At 45.9% G+C, this 17,026-nt stretch overlaps 1 protein-coding gene across 5 annotated transcripts in view; it reads right to left on the reverse strand.

Moving 5' to 3' along the window:
- The window catches only part of PALD1 (phosphatase domain containing paladin 1), an 81,046-nt gene that overhangs the window by 57,141 nt on the left and 6,879 nt on the right, over positions 1 to 17,026 (reverse strand). The gene's annotated exons all lie outside the window — the stretch shown is intronic.

A 17,026-nucleotide genomic window follows, 5' to 3' on the forward strand; every position in this document is an offset into this window, starting at 1 on the left:
AGACAAGTATATCTTAAAAGTAAAGCATACAAAAAAAAAAAAAGAGAGAGACAACAAAGAAGAAATACAAATGACTGATAAATGTGAGAAAAGATATTCACCCTAAGCTGTAATTTTAAAACTGGGAGTGGCTGCCACGTATTGCCTTTCATGGCCTCACAGGTTCAGCAGGGTGAAAACACCTGGTCTCTGCAAGGGTGCCAGGGATGGGCGCCCTCCTAAGGACAGGGCAAGGTGTAAACTGGTATTGCTCCCTGGAGGACAAACTGGCAATAATGCTAAAGTACCTTAAAAATGTACAACCCTTCAGCAATTTTTCAATTGAGTCACAGGAAATACTCAAAGATATGGCCACAAAGGTGTTTGGTACAGCTTTGTTTACATTAGTCAAAGACTGGAAACATCTCTCACATCAACAGTGGTCGAAGTTGAACATACCACAGACGTCATCACATCATCATTCAAACAGATGGAACCTCAGATGACCGTCGCTAACAGACTGTGGAGCCAAAGAAGCCAAACTAAGCAAACACTATATGATTCCATTTATCTAAAACTCAAAATCAAGCCAAACTGGTGCATGGTGCTGGAAGTCACGTCTGGAGCAGGAAAGAGGGGGTGGCGATGGGGTACGGGGCCAGGGTGTTGCAGGAATTATGTTCTTTGACCTGGTAAAGCTCTGAAGGCTGTGCTCAATTCATATGACCATCAAGCTGTCCATCTGTGATGTGTTGTTAAACTCCAACTTGAGAGTTTCAAAAGAAAGAAGGAGCCCTTTATTTACTGATAGGAAAATATCTACTGTATGTTTAATTTGGGGGGGGAAAAGACACCGAACAGCAATTTAGAGCTTTGTCCCATTGAAAAGGAGAGAGGGATCCTGTACACAGCACACACACTCACAATACACAAAGAAAAATGTCTGGAAGAACAAATCTCCAAACATGAATGGTCAACTGTGGTTATCACTGGGAAGTGGGACCACAGATGATTTTCCTAACCTTTCTGCATATCTTTTATTTCTCTGATTTTCCTATGTGAACATAGACTATTTACAGAAAAAAGAAAAAAAGAGGGGGGATAAAAGAACATTCACAGTACGCACACTACACTGATGCCAGGAACCAGGGTTCTCTGTCAACTCTACAGCCCAAGAAGACCATGATCTACAGGAAAAGGTCAGAAGAATGAGGTTGTTCCTGAGTTGTCACTGAGGAAAAGATAAATACCTTCCCTGGAAGATGGAAGAAAGCAGGATTTTAGAGTCAGAAAGACCTGGCTAGACCCTCAGCACCATTCCCGACAGAGACCCAGGTCAGTTCCTGAACCTCTATGAGACTCAGGGTCTCTGCAGCGAAGTGAGGTCTAAACGAGGTCAAGGATGTCTGGGGCTGACCACATCAGTTCTCGAGGCAGATCTGACAACAGGCTCCCCCAGGTTCCGCAGAAGAAGAAAAGGAGGCCCAGGGAGGCTGGGCCTGCCTTTACCCTGCAGGCCTGCGACCCCAGGGGAAACCCACAGAGGCCCTACAACTGCAGTGTGGTCCAGAGTCCTGACCTCAGGAAGTGCCCTGCCCTCCCTGGGTCTCAGCGCCCCCAGAATAAAAGGCATCAGCTGGGCATTGAACTTGACCTCAGGTAGCCTCCCTTGGGCCCCACACTCATGATTCCTGTGAAACCCCCACATGGAAAGCTGTGGCAGGAAAAGTGGCCGGCTTATCCAGACAGGAAGTGACCTCGCCGGATGAATGACAGGCCAAACATTCCATGGGGAGCCCCACCTGCTGACGACCTTCAGGGTCATGGGAGCCAGGAGTGGGTGGGCACACAGAAGCCCAGGAGGAAACAGGATTTACTGCGGAAGGCCAGGCACACGGCAGACCCCCAGGCGGGGAAGTGACTTCATGTCACACTGAGTCCTCCTTGCTTCCGCCCCTGGCTCGGCAGGGAGTTAACCCTGAGGCGGCCAAGCTTCACTGACCCCGGCCACCTTTACACAGGCCAGGGCATGAGAATGAAGGCTTTCTCCTCTCCTTCTGTCCTTTGCTCCCCAACCTACAGATGAAAAGTGAGGCTCGGAGAGGCTGACAACAGAGGAGGGGCTCTGAGACCTTTCCCATTGCTCTGAGCTGCACAGAGGAGGGAGACGCTAATTCAGAGTTGGGAACTCCGGGAAGACTTCTTGGAAGAGGAGGCCACTGAGCTGGGTGAGCTGGGCCTTGAATGATGAGCAACATATAACAGATAAGAAAGTCATTCGGCACAGAGGGAACAGCATAGAGAAAGAGATGCTTGGCACTGTGCAGAGCCTCCTAGGAAGTGATATCATTCTGGCCTTGTGAGGCCCGAATACAGGATAGGGTAAGGTTGATTTAAGTCCCCAGTGTCTTGGGGACCATGCCAGAGAGTAAGAATATTGCTCTGTGGGGTGAGATGAGCTGTCCAGGCCAAGGCAATAGGAGAGAGCCGTGACAATGCCCTGTGTCAACCCAAGATGGCTGCATGGAGGAGGCAACCTAAGGGGCGCCAACTTAGCAAGGGGGATGTCTGGGGCCTAGAACTCAGCAGGCTTTACTCCACCATGCCATCACACCCAGTTCAACTTGATTTCTCTGTAAAAGAGAACGGAAAGGTATTCATACTACCTATAGTCCAGTGTGCCCGGGTCTGCACCAGATGCCAAACTGATAAAATAGCAGGAGAAATGGCAACCCACTCCAGTATTCTAGCCTGGAGAATACCATGGACGGAGGAGCCTGGTAGGCTACAGTCCACGGGGTCGCAAAGAGTCGGACACGACTAAGCGACTTCACTTTCTTTTCATGTACATAGCCACTTAGGTTCCTGTGAGCTCCACCACCCCCACCTGTGACCTTGACAGAAACACTTGACCTCTCCGCTTCAACAGCTGTCACATAAAGACAAACCCCTGCCCGACTGTGAGGACTACGAGGATTAACTGAGATGATAATCCTTGTACACGCCACTTGAGCACCCACAGCCCATGTTCAATGCATTTTCAGTTTGTTATCTCTCCATTCTGACCTACAGTGAGGTGGAGTGACTTAACTTAGATCACGTGCCAAAGAGATCGCAGAGCCAAGATTCAAACCCAGGCCAGACCCAGGCTTAGCCCAGCCCATGAGGCCAAACAAAACCTGAAACCCTAAGACCTAAAGCTTGCCAGCCTCTGCTCCCCAGCCTCAGTGTGGTTTCTGAGAGGTGAAGAGTTCCACCACCTCAAATTTCCAGTGGCCAAGGAAAGAGTGGGGAGCAAACACCAGAGCACAGAAGGGGAAGAAAAATATTTCTAAGCTTCTCCCTCTTCCTGTTTATCTATCCTCTCAAACCCAGAGCTCCTGGTAGCTATTTGTCCAGAGCAAGATCTGCCAAGAGAGACATCCTGCTGGTGACTGCCCGGCCAGGCTTGTGCCGGATGAAGTGCAGGGGACACTGAGGCCCACACCCACCCCTGCAGCTCCCTGTCTGGCCCAAGAACGCTGCTTCACAAAGGGACTTTCAAAAGAAGCCAGGGCCCAGGAAGGGGGACCCAGGCCAGGGAGGAGGGGCCGCTGCCACAGCCTCCTCAGCGCCAGCTGGCACCCGTCGGCTCCATACTCAGCTCCCATCAGCTGATGAGAAGGATCAGGGAATGCCTCTAAGCCTGGGCTGGGCGCTGCCCTGGGTGCTGGTGGGGACTCAGATCACAGGCTGTGCAGGCAGGCAGACTCAGCATCCAATCCCAGCTAACCAACGACCTGCTGTGTGACCTTGGCCAAGTTACTGAGCTTCCCTGAGCCTGATACCCTTATCTGTAAATTGAGGATAATATTAGTACCTATTCCATAAGGATGTGGTGAGGATTACACGAGACAACAGAAGGGAAGGGCTGGCGCCTAGTAGATGCGAATAAATGTTATTTATTTCTCACTCACACTGTCAAGTTGATCCCCTGACTCAATCCTGAAGATCCGAGGTGCCTTTAAAATGTGCTCAAAAGAACAATTAAGGCCTTCAAAAGGAAAGAAATTTTGACACATGCTCCAACCTGGATGAACCTTGAAGACATGCTAAGTGTGTAAAAAGCCAGACACAAAAGATTCCACTTTTATGATTCAACTTCTATGAGGTACCTAGAGAAGTCAAATTCGCTGAGACAGAAAACAGAAAGGAGCTGCAGGGGATGGGGAGTTAGTGTTTAATAAGCACAGAGTTTCTGTTTGGGAAAATTAAGAAGCTCTGGAGCCTAAGAAGTTCTGGATGGTGATGAGCGTTACACAACAATGTGAATTGTACACTTTGAAATGGTTAGAAGGGTACATTTTATGGTCTGTATATTTTACCTCAATAAAAAATTTAAGATCCATTAAGAAAATTTTTTGTGAATGTTCATATTCCTTGGCGAGCTCAGGATCCAGAGCTGGAACAGGTATGTGAAAAGCTAAAGGCACCACCTGCCAGGAAGTTAGTAGCACGGACCTGAGTGGAGGAAGCGAAACAAAAAGACAAAAGGCTGCCTGGGAGGGCTGAGAGGAGGCAGCCTCAGCCAGGCTCTTTCCTGTATGAGTTGGGGTCTGACCAACACCCACCAAGGCTGGGAAGAAGCAGGCCAGGGGTAGAAAGTGGGTAAGACCATGGGTGAGAGGCCTTGGCGGGGTGGGTGGATAGACTGAAACTTCCCCCATGAGTCACCATGTGACCTTGAGCAAGTCATTTCCCCTTCTGGATCTTCTGAAACATCCTTCATTGCCTTCCTTGTAAAACCAGGATTCTACCCCATCACCCAGCAAGCACCCCTAAATCTATATCCTAGAGAAGCGAGTGTTTGTGTCCATCAAGAGATGGCAAGAGTGTTCAGCAGTTTTTCTCAGAATCCCTCTGAAACTGGAAACAAGGCAAAAGTCCAGCTACAGAAAAAAAAAAAAAACATATATATATATATATATATACATATAGTGATACATCCACACAATGGAATACCACACAGCAGAGAAAAGGAACAGGCTGCAGCATCACTGATGAATCACAGGGCTCACATTGAAAGGAAGAAGTCAGAAGCAGCCAGATAAAAATACCTCATACTGTCTGATTCCATTCATAAAGTTCAAGAACAAACAAGACTAGTCCTTGAAATGCACTTGGAAGCATGGCCACTTGACAGAATGGGAGGGTCCAGTAACTGGCTGGGAAAGGATTCCAGGAACCTTCCAGGCCACTGATAATGTTCTACATCTTGATCTGGATATGGGTTGCACAAGTGATACACCTGCAACAATTCATCAAACTATACCCTGATTTACTGTCTGAAAATTATATCTCAATTTACAAAATAAAACACAAACAGCTAGTAACTCATACTCTGTCTTGAGAACGGCAGTGAGGTGACTCTGAGAAGCCAGATGTGGAAAGGTTATAGACATGTTGCGTGGTGCATAAGAACATGGGCTAGGGGTCAGAAGGACCAGGGTTCAAGTTCTGAAGCTCCCCCTGACTGAATATGATTTTTTTTCTTTTGTGATTTTGTTGTTGGTGACTAAACTTTTCATCATGAAATTTGTAATTAATGCCACAAGTCAAACAAGAACACATAAAGAAAAAGTCTATGCCCTTCCCCTCCCCCTCTGAGCCCAGCACTTAAGCATCCTTCTATAACAAGACTTTTTCCCTTAACATCACAACACAAAAACCCCTACAGTTAATTACACAGATCTCCAACTTTGTCTGTTTAATGGTGACGTGCCATTTCATTGTATCACTACTCATTTAACAGATAGTTACTAACTATTGACCCTGTCAACCAGATAGGCATCTGAGAACAGACATTCCCACAACAGAGAAAAAGGATGGGAGGGAGGAAATCAACAAATAATACACTAATGACACGTTGCGTACACTATGATGAGGGCTCCGAAGGCTGAGATGCTCAGCTAGAAAAAGACAGGAAAAGACATATAGAGCTTCAACTTACAACAGGATTATGTCCCAATAAACCCATCAAAAGTTGAAAATATCACAAATCAAAGATGCACTTAACATACCTAGCCACTACACATTGTAGCTTAGCCTAGCCTACCTTAAATATACTCAGAACATTTACATCAGCCTACAGTTGGAAGAAGGCAATGGTAACCCACTCCAGTACTCTTGCCTGGAAAACCCCATGGGCAGAGGAGCCTGGTGGGCTGCAGTCCATGGGGTCGCGAAGAGTCGGACACGACTGAGCGACTTCACTTTCACTTCACTTTCACAGTTGGGCAAAATCATCTAACACAAAGCCTATATATTTTATAACAATGTCGAATCCCAAATCCCTCGTGTAATTTATTCAATAGGGCACTGAATGTGAAAAGCAAAAGGGTTGCGTGGATGCAGAACAGCTGTTACATGCAGGTAACATATGTTTTGATTATTCACCCTCCTGAGAGTGTGGCTGATGGACCTGCCGCTGCTCAACATCATGAGAAGAATGCACTGCACATCGCTGGCCCAGGAAAACAATCCAAACTCAAAATTCCAAATACAGTTCTCCATGGATGCATCGCTTTCACGCCATTAGAAAGTCAAAAAAACCTAAGTCAAGCCACCGTAAGTTGGGGACCATCTATATTTGAGATATGATGGTCACAGAGATATGATGGTCACTGGCATCCAAAGAACAGGGAGGTTCAGGCCACGTGAAAAGCAGGTCAGGCAGAGCATGCAGCCCGTGCCAGGGTCCTGCCATGAGGAGGACACAGAAGTGAAAGGAGACAGTGTGGTCTCTGGAGCAAAGTCTTATATCCTGATAGCTCTACTTCTTTAGGATAGGCTACTGAAATTTGGACTCCTTTGATGAAAAGGCACGTGCATTTTAAAAACTAGAGTAGATCCTGCCATATTACTTTTCCACAAGGTTGTAGGAATCCATACAGCAACCAGGGTCAGTTAAGAGGGCCAGTTTCCCCACAGCCTCACTGGTTCAGAAAGTTACAGATCCTCTTCATTTTTGGCCACATGAAAGCTCTCTACTTCCACAGGAAAACTCTCCAGGCCCAACTCATAAGAAGGTAAATGACAAATCCTCCTCCTCAGGATGCTATGAGGTTTAACTGAGAAATAAATCCATCCAACCTGCTGAGCCCAGGGCCTAGCACTGAGTGAGTACTCAACAAATGGGGCCTGCTGTTCCCTCACCTACATGAATGCCAACTCCATAGTCACCATGCTAACACAGGGAGCTTCTATGGGGAGCCTGGAAGCCTCAAACCCAAGAGGCTTAGCATGGCTGTCCCTGGAAATAGGGCTACAGGGAGAAGGAGGTGGAATTATGGTTCAGCAACAGAGCAGTGGGCTGGGAGTTAAGAGACTAGGTTCAAGTCAACCTTTCTGAGACTCAGTTTCCTGATCTATAAAATGGGCCATATCACTCCTTCTTGATGCAGCCATTCTACCAACGTCTCTGGGGCATCTACAAGAGATGACTCTACACATGGACATCACCAGACAGTCAATACCAAAATCAGACTGATTATATTCTTTGCAGCCAAAGATGGAGAAGCTCTATACAGTCAGCAAAAACAAGACTGGGAGCTGACTGTGGCTCAGATCGTGAAATCCTTATTACCAAATTCAGACTTAAATTGAAGAAAGTAGGGAAAACCACTAGACAATTCAGGTATGATCTAAATCAAACCCTTTACAGTGGAAGTGACAAATACAAATACAGTGGAAGTGACAAATAGATTCAAGGGATTAGACAGGATAGACAGAGTGCCTGAAGAACTATGGACGGAGATTCGTAACACTGTACAGGAGATGGTGGTCAAAACCACCCCCTCAAAAAAGAAAGGCAAAATGGTTGTCTGAGGAGGCCTTATAAATAGCTGAGGAAAGAAGAGAAGCAAAAGGCAAAGGAAAGATATTCCCATCTAAATGCAGAGTTCCAAAGAATGGCAAGGAGAGATAAGAAAGCCTTTCTAAGTGATCAATGCAAAGAAAGAGAAAAAACAATACAGTGGGAAAGACTAGAGATCTCTTCAAGAAAATTAGAGATACCAAGGGAACATTTCATGCAAAGATGGGCTCAATAAAGGACAGAAATGGTATGGACCTAACAGAAGCAGATGTCAAGAAAAGGTAGCAAGAATGCACAGAAGAACTATACAAAAAAGATCTTCATGATCCAGATAACCACCATGGTGTGATCACTCACCCAGAGCCAGACAGACATCCTGAAATGTGAAGTCAAGTGGGCCTTAGGAAGCATCACTACAAACAAAGCTAGTGGAGGTGATGGAATTTCAGCTGAACTATTTCAAATCCTAAAAGATGATGCTGTGAAAGTGCTGCACTCAATATGCCAGCAAATCTGGAAAACTCAGCAGTGGCCACAGGACTGGAAAAGGTCAGTTTTCATTCCAATCCCAAAGAAAGGCAATGCCAAAGAATGTTCAAACTACCACACAAGTGCACTCATCTCACATGCTAGCAAAGTAATGTTTAAAATTCTCCAAGCTAGGCTTTAATAGTATGTGAACGGAGAACTTCCAGATGCTCAAGCTGGATTCAGAAAAGGCCGATGAACCAGAGATCAAACTGCCAGCATCTGCTAGATCAACGAAAAAGCAAGAGAGTTCCAGAAAAACATCTATTTCTGCTTCACTGACTACGCTATAAGCCTTTGACTGTGTGGATCACAACAAACTATGGAAAATTCTTGAAGAAATGGGAATACCAGGCCACCTTACCTGCCTCCTGAGAAACCTGTATGCAGGTCAAGAAGCAACAGTTAGAAATGGACACAGAACAACAGACTGGTTCAAAACTGGGAAAGGAGTATGTTATTTAATTTATATGCAGAGTACAACATGCAAAATGCCAGGCTGGATGAAGCACAAGATGGAATCAAGATTGTCGGGAGAAATATCAATAACCTCAGATATACAGATGACACCACCCTTATGGCAGAAAGTGAAGAGGAACTAAAGAGCCTCTTGATGAAAGTGAAAGAGGAGAGTGAAAAAGTTGGGTTAAAACTCAACGTTCAAAAAACAAAGATCATGGCATCCAGTCCCATCACTTCATGGCAAGTAAATGGGGAAACAATGGAAATAGCGAGAGACTTTATTTTCTTGGGCTCCAGAATCACTGCAGATGGTGACTACAGCCATGAAATTAAGAGACACTTGCTCCGAGAAAGAAAAGCTATGACAAACCTAGATAGTATATTACAAAAGCAAAGACATTACTTTGTCAACACAGGTTCGTATTATAGTCAAAGCTATGGTTTTTCCAGTAGTCATATATGGATGTGAGAGTGGGACCATAAAGAAGGCTGAATGCTGAAGAATTGATGTTTCTGAACTGTGATACTGGAGAAGACTCTTGAGAGTCCCTTAAACTGCAAGGAGATCAAACCAGTCAATCCTAAAGAAAATCAATCTGAATATTCATTGAAGGATTGATGCTGAAGCTGAAGGTCCAATACATTGGCCAGCTGATGCAAAGAGCTGACTCACTGGAAAAGACCCTGATGCTGGGAAAGACTGAAGGCAGGAGGAGAAGGGGACAACAGAGGATGAGATGGTTGGATGGTATAACTAATTCAATGGACATGAGTTTGAGCAAGCTCCAGAAGAAGGTAAAGGACAGGGAAGCCTGGCGCGCTGCAGTCCATGGGGTCTCAAAGAGTCAGACAGGACTGACTGAACAACAACAACTATTATATAAAGGGCATTGTTCTAGGAGTTAACAATACAGAATAAAATTTCTGCTTCATACATGCTAGCTGGACACACAGAAATAAACTATAAATTAGTAAAATATATGGTATATCAGGGGGTGATGAGTGATTAAAAAAAAAGGCTCTGGGGATGAGGTATGAAACTTTAGTGTATCCAGGGCAGGCTTCACATTTGAGTAAAGAGGAGAAGGAAGTGACAAGGCAAGCTTTGTGACGCTGGGGAGGACAAGCATCCCTGCTCAGGGTCAGCCATGCAAATGCCCCGCGGTTAAGGTTCCCATTGTGGTGAGGGAGCCATGTGGCAGCCAGTCGGCTGGAGCCAGGTGGGAGCGAGCAGGTGAGTACCAGATGGAGGCCACAGGGAGAACACTGGCCTTCACTGCAGGTAAATGAGGAACTACTGGGGCTCTTGGGGCAGAGAACTGTCCTGATCTGACTTTGACATTCCAACAAGGTCACCCTGCTGCTGTGTTAAAACAGTCTTTTCAGCAGACAGGGCAAAAGAGAAGGGCAGAACCCAACAGCCTGTTAGGAGTCCACCACAACCACGCAGGTGATCCTGATGGCTCGGACCTGCAGTGTGGCTCTGGACCCATTCTGAAGGTGAAGCCAAGAGGACTTACTGAGGTGTGACAGAAACAGAGGAACCATGGGCAACTTCAGGTTTGGCCTGAACAACTAGAGGATGGGCCCGCCACTCCCGGAGATGAGACATAGGGAAGCCACGGGCAGCAAGGAGTGAGCGGACGGATAGGGGTGCAGGGCTGCAGTCTCTACTTCAATCTCAGATGGAAGCCACAGGGCCTGGGGACCTGAAAAGAAAGAAGAGCTGATCCAGAGCCTGTGTGGCTCCCTCTGGGAAGCAGTGTGAAAGCCAGAGAGGGGAAGGGGGGCCAGAGGGAAGTCACGGCTGCATGTATGACCCGCTACAGGCCTTGCTGCCCATAGAGCCCGGGCCACGGCCATGACTGGCTGCTCACAGACCCATTTCACAGGTGGGGAAACTGAGGGAACTGAGTTTCACAGTGAGCACCTCTCTTTTAGAAGCTGCAAAGCGCCAGGATGAGGTAAGGTGGGGTGGCAGGCAGCTCACACCCACCATCCCAATCAGGGACCAGGGGGCTGAACTGTGCTCAGTCATGTCCAACTCTTTCAGACCCCGAGGGCTGTAGCCCACCTGGCTCCTCTGTCCACGGGATTCTCCAGGCAAGAACACTGGAGTGGGTTGCCATGCCCTCCTCCAGGGGATCTTCCCAACCCAGGGATCAAACCCAGGTCTACTGCATTGCAGGCGGATTCTTTACCACTGAGCCACCAGGGAAGCCCTGGCATAGCCAAATGAATAAATAAAAATATTAAAACAAACAAATAAATTATACCACTCAGTGGTATTTAATACATTCACATTATTGTGCAACCATCACAGATACCTAATCCCAGAACAGTGAAAGTGTTAGTCGCACAGTGGTGTCTGATTCTTTGTGACCCCACGGACCTGCCAGGCTCTTCTGTCCACAGGATTCTCCAGGCAAGAATACTGGAGTGGGTTGCCATTCCCTTCTCCAGGGTCCCTTCCTGACCCAGGAATTGAACCCAGGTCTCCCACACTGCAGGCAGATTCTTTATTGTCTGAGCAAGCAAGGAAGCCCCAATTCAGGAATATCAAACCCAACAAGTTAAACATACAATTATCATATGACCCAGTAATTCCATTCCTACGCACATACCCAAAAGAACTGAAAACAGGTATCCAAACAAATACTTGTACACAAATGTTCTAGGTACAACAGCTGAAAGGGAGGAGCAATCCAAAGTCCATCAAATAATAAACTGATAAACAAAGCATGGCATATTCATACAATACAATCCAAACACAAAGAGTCGCATATTGTATGATTCCACTTGTATGAAAAGTCCAAAATAGGTAAATCCATAGAGAGAGAATGCAGATCAGTGGTGCCAGGGGCTGGGGGAAGCGGGTAATCAGGAGTGACTGCTTTATAGATACAGAGTTTCCTTTGAGGTGATGAATATGTCTCAGATGTTGAACATTACTAATCATCCAGGAAATGCAGATCAAAAGCACAATGAGATATCACCTCACACCTGTTAGGATGGCTATTATCAAAAAAAGAGACAACAAAATGTTGGCAAGGATGTGGAGAAATTGGAAACCTTGCACATTGTCAGTGGGAATGGAAAATAGCACAGAAGTTCCTAAAAATTAAAAATATTAATGGAACTTCCAGACGATCCAGCAATCCCACTTCTGGGTATTTATCCAGAAGAACTGAATCAGAATCTCAAAAGAGGTATCAGCATAACACCCATGCTCACTTCAGCACTAGACACAACAGCCAAGAGGTGGAAGCAACCCAAATGTCCACTGATGTAGGAACAGATAAAGAAAATGTGGTACATACATACAAGAGAATATCGTGCGTGTGTGCCAAGTCACTTCAGTCATGTCCGACTCTTTGCGACCCCATGGACTGTAGCCTTCAAGGCTCCTCTGTCGATAGGATTCTCCAGGCTAGAATACTAGGGTGCGTTGCCATGCCCTGCTCCAGGGGATCTTCCCGATCCTGAGATCAAACCTGCCTCTCTTATGTCTCCTGCATTGGCAGGCGACTTCTTTACCACTTTACCACCAGTTCTTTTTTTTTTTTACCACCAGTTCTTTTACCACTGGCTTTACCACCAAAGCCAGTCGGTGCTTCCCAGGGGAATATTATTCAATCTTTAAAATGAAGGAGATTCTGCTGTGCTCACTTTGGCAGCACATATACTAAAACGAAGGAGATTCTGCAGTATGCTACGTGGATGAAACTTGAGGTTGTTATGCAAAGTAAAATAAGCTAGTCATAGAAAGACAAATACTACATGATTACACTTACGTGAGGTATCAAAAATAGTCAATCTCGGGACTTCCAGGGGTGGTACAGTGGATAAGAACCTGCCTGTCAATGCAGGGGACATGGGTTCGATCCCTGGTCAGGGAAGATTCCACATGCCGTGGGGCAACTAAGCCCTCGAGCCACAACTACTGAGCCCATGCTCCACAACCAGAGGAAGAGGAGTCCCTGCTCACCTCAGCTGGAGAAAGCCCCCGCGCAGCAACAAAGACTCAGCCCCGCCAAAAATAAATAAATAAAATAAAATTGTTTTAAAATAGTCAAACTCATAAACTCAGAGTGGAATGGGGGTTGCCAGGCACTGGACAGAGGCGGAAATGGGAAGTTAGTAATCAACAGGCACGAAGTTCCGGTTAAGCAAGGAGAATAAGCTCTAGAGATCTGCTACACAACATTGTCTTTATAGTCAAAAATGATATGATACACTGAAAAATTTGTTAAGAGGGTAGTTCTCATGTTAAGTATTCTTACCACAATAAAATAAATTTTTTCAACATTTTGGAATTAGGTAGACGTGACATTTGCACAATTTTGTGAATACACAAAATACCACTGAACTGCACACTATGAAATAGTTAACTTTATGTTATATGAATGTCACCTCATAGGAAAAGTACTGAGAGCATGTCCATGCTTCCAAATGACTATCTCTCCCAGGCAAGTGCTTCCGTGCAATCTAGGGCTCGAGCCTGCTCCTGCGTTCACGATTCAGTTCCTTCTTTGTGAATGCCAAATGACATCACTGCACAAACAAAGGTTGTGGTTCAAATAAGAGAAGGGGGGTAGGGTGGAGAACTGAGCCACCTCTAGCCCATAGCGGCCTGGACATGCCCAGTGCAAAAGCCTGGTCTCTTGGCAGTCAGGGCTATGCTCATCCACGTCAACAGAGCAAAGCCCACCTCTGTGCTAAGTTCCCACCAGGAGTGGGTTGAAGAGCCATAATGCGTAGATTTCGATAACACCATTATTTCAGCCTTATCTTTGATCAAACGAGCCAGCATTCCAGGTTATCAAGTGATGCTCTATTAAAACAGACAGTTGGGGATTACTCATTGGCAGTTCAGGCTCAAATGTTAGTACAGTCAGCCAGCCATATCTTTGGGTTCTGCATCCTCGGAAAATATTTGGGAAAAAAAAAAAAAACTCCTGAAAGTTACAAGAAACAAAACTTGAATTTGCTGTGTGTTGGCAACTTTTACATAGTATTTACATTCTATTTACAACTATTTACATAACATTTACATTATATTAGGTATTATGAGTAATCTAGAGATGATTTAAAAGCTAGGGGAGCATATGTATAGGTCATATGCAAATACTATGCCATTTTACATAAGGGACTTCAGCTCCTTTGACCTCAGAATCCAACTTTGGAATCGGTGGGGGTCCTGAAACCAATCCCACCGCCAAAGATGCTGTGGAGGGACAACTGTAATCAGAATTACCCCAAACCAGCCAGCCAGCCCCTTTTTTAAGGCCCCTCTGCACAGCAGGCACAAGAGACAGAAGCAGGGGAAACAGAAGGCGCCAGCTCTCTGCCATCAACCCAACAATGGCAATTTCGTTTCAGTTCACATCCTTCCAATTAAATTAACAATGTTCATTTGAAATGGGTTGGCTTTCTGGTTTTATTAGTTTCACTCTGGTTTTATCTCATGCTCGCTTTATAGTTATGTAAAAACCATGTAAACATGTCTAAGGCACTTACACCTAGTTTTATATTTGTACCTTTAAGTTATATTCTAAGAAAATTCAAATAAACAGTGAGGCTTTTTTTCCTTTAAAAAGCCACAAAAAAACCACATACTTATGATTCCATTTATATGAAATGTCCAGAATAAGCAAATCTATAGACAGAAAAAGTAAACTTGTAGGATGGGGAGTGATGACTAATGGGTACAAGTTATCTTTCTGAGCTGATGAAAATATTGTAAAATGAGACTGTAGTGACATATGTACAACTCTGTGAATACATTGAAAGCTACTGAATTGTAAACCTTAAATGCCTGAATTGTACAGTATGTGAGTTAAATCTCCATAAAGCTATTTTTAAGAGCAGGGGAAGGGGAGTCGACCTATTACCCAGGTTTGAACAGCATTAGGCTGGAGAAATCAGAGAAATGAACAAATCCACCTATTCATGGCTTCCTTGCCTGGCCCACTCCACATCTCCCTCCCCCTATACTGCCCCCAAGGGCTCTGGAGCCAGAAGAGGCTAAGAGGGAACCCTAAGTCACAAGCTAAACCCTCCCTAGGTGAGCAGGTGGCTGCCCTAGGACACCACAACTTAAGATCCCTACCTTCTGAACAGTATGAAGGCACTGTTTTGAATTATTAAATTGGGAAAAACTTAAAAACAATGAATACAACCAATGTCACTAAGTATGCAGGGAATGTGATTCTTGTATACATCAAAGGCAGCGTCAAGGGAGGATGCATGACAATAAAGATTCAGCACCTCAGTGACCCAGCTGGCTGGGATGTGGTGGAGGCAGGAGCACTGGCAGCCCCCCTTCCTGGGGAGGCAGCTGCCATCCCCGCCCTCCACCCACACACGCCCAGCACAGCCTGCAGCGCAGGAGGGCGTCCCTGTCCAAGCATGCTGCCTGCAGCCAGCCTCAGCAAGGGGCAACTCTGCTGCAACAAGAAGGGAGGCCTCAGTCCCTCTTCTGTCCACCCGGCAAACCTCCCTCTCCTTCAGCCTAGTCCTTCCAGCGACACTTCACAGACACAGGAAGAGGAAGCCCCTGCTGGCAGCTGCTGCGTAGGAGGCCTGGTGAAGCCAGCGGGAGTGCACGTCTACCCATAACAGGCTGACCCCTTTTGTCCCAATGCCTTCCTCCTCTAGAAACCTGCCTGGAATCGACCACCTCCACAAAGCCTTCATTCTGTCTCCCCTAAAGGCTGATCGAGCCCCAGCTTGGAGCCAGAGGAGGGGGAGGAGTAGACACCTGTTTGCCTGGCCCAGGACCCCAGCTCAGGGATGGCTCCCAGGGAAGGTGTAGAACTTGGATAACTGTGCTGGCAACACTCCCAAGACAAAGCGCTAAGTGAAGAAGTGGGCCCCAGAGCCATGGACCAAGTGCAATTCTGTCTATGTCCCCAAATAAAAACTACACAAATGCACACAGAGGCACGGAAAAGATGACTGGGGGATATCCACAAACTGCTGAGAGAGATGCCTCGGGCCAAGAGAGGAAGTAAGGAAGGGAAGGGCTTTCACATTTCACTCCCTCTCTCTAGGAAGCTACTACCCGAATCCTTTGTAAAGATAACTACTTAATTTTTTTTTTAACTGAAAACATTTTCAAAAGCAGGGTAGACATCCATCAGCTGGGAACTTGGTAAGCAAGCTATGGGCCCTACACACACTGGGATACATATCCAGCAGCGAAAAAAGGAATACACTCCTAGAACACATGACATGACACTTGAGAACATCACGTTGAGGACTTCCCTGGCGGTCCACTGATTAAGAATCTGCCTGCCATAGAGAATAGATTTATGGACGTGGGGAGAAGGGAAGAGAGGGTGAGATGTATGGAAAAAGTAACATGGAAACTTACATTACCATACGTAAAATAGATAGCCAACGGGAATTTGCTGTATGGCTCAGCAAACTCAAACAGGGACTCTGTATCAACCTAAAGGGTTTGGAGGGAGGGAGATGGGAGGAAGATAAAAAAGGGAGGGGATATATGTATACCTATGGCTAATTCATGTTGAGGTTTGACAGAAAACAACAAAATTCTGTAAAGCAAATATCCTTCAATAAAAAATAAATTAATTAAAAAAAAAACAAAAACAAAGAATCTGCCTGCCAATGTAAGGGATAAGGATTCAATCCCCGTCTGGGAAGATCCCATACGCCTTGGGGCACCTAGGCTCCAGCATCACAACTACTGAAGCCCTCGAACCGTGAGGCCGTGTTCCACAATAAAAGAAGTCACTGTGATGAGAAGCCCAGGCACCACAGCTACAGAGAAGTCTGCACTTACTGCAACTAGAGAAAGCCCACACAGAGACCCAGTGCAGCCAAAACTAAATTGAAAAAAAAAAAAAGAACATCATGTTGAATAAAATAGGCAGAATTTTAAAAAATACCTATTAACTAGATGAGTCCACTTACATGAAAATCTAGAAAAAAGCAAAACCAGAGTGACAGGAGGTAAGTGGCCTGGGGCCAGGCATGGGAGTAACTACTGGCTGCAGGGGAGCCCCAAAAAACTTCTGGGTGATGGAAGCATTCCCACACTTGACTGGGGTGGGGGCTGCATGCCCATGACACTCACCAACACCCAAGCCAGCTGCACCTGTAGGGTGGGTGAATGTTATGGTATGCACACCCCAATAAAACTTAAGTGAGGCAGGAGGAAGGGAGTCAGCAGTT

This window comes from Cervus canadensis, chromosome 8 (assembly GCF_019320065.1).
Source record: "Cervus canadensis isolate Bull #8, Minnesota chromosome 8, ASM1932006v1, whole genome shotgun sequence".
Taxonomy (NCBI): Eukaryota; Metazoa; Chordata; class Mammalia; order Artiodactyla; family Cervidae; genus Cervus; species Cervus canadensis.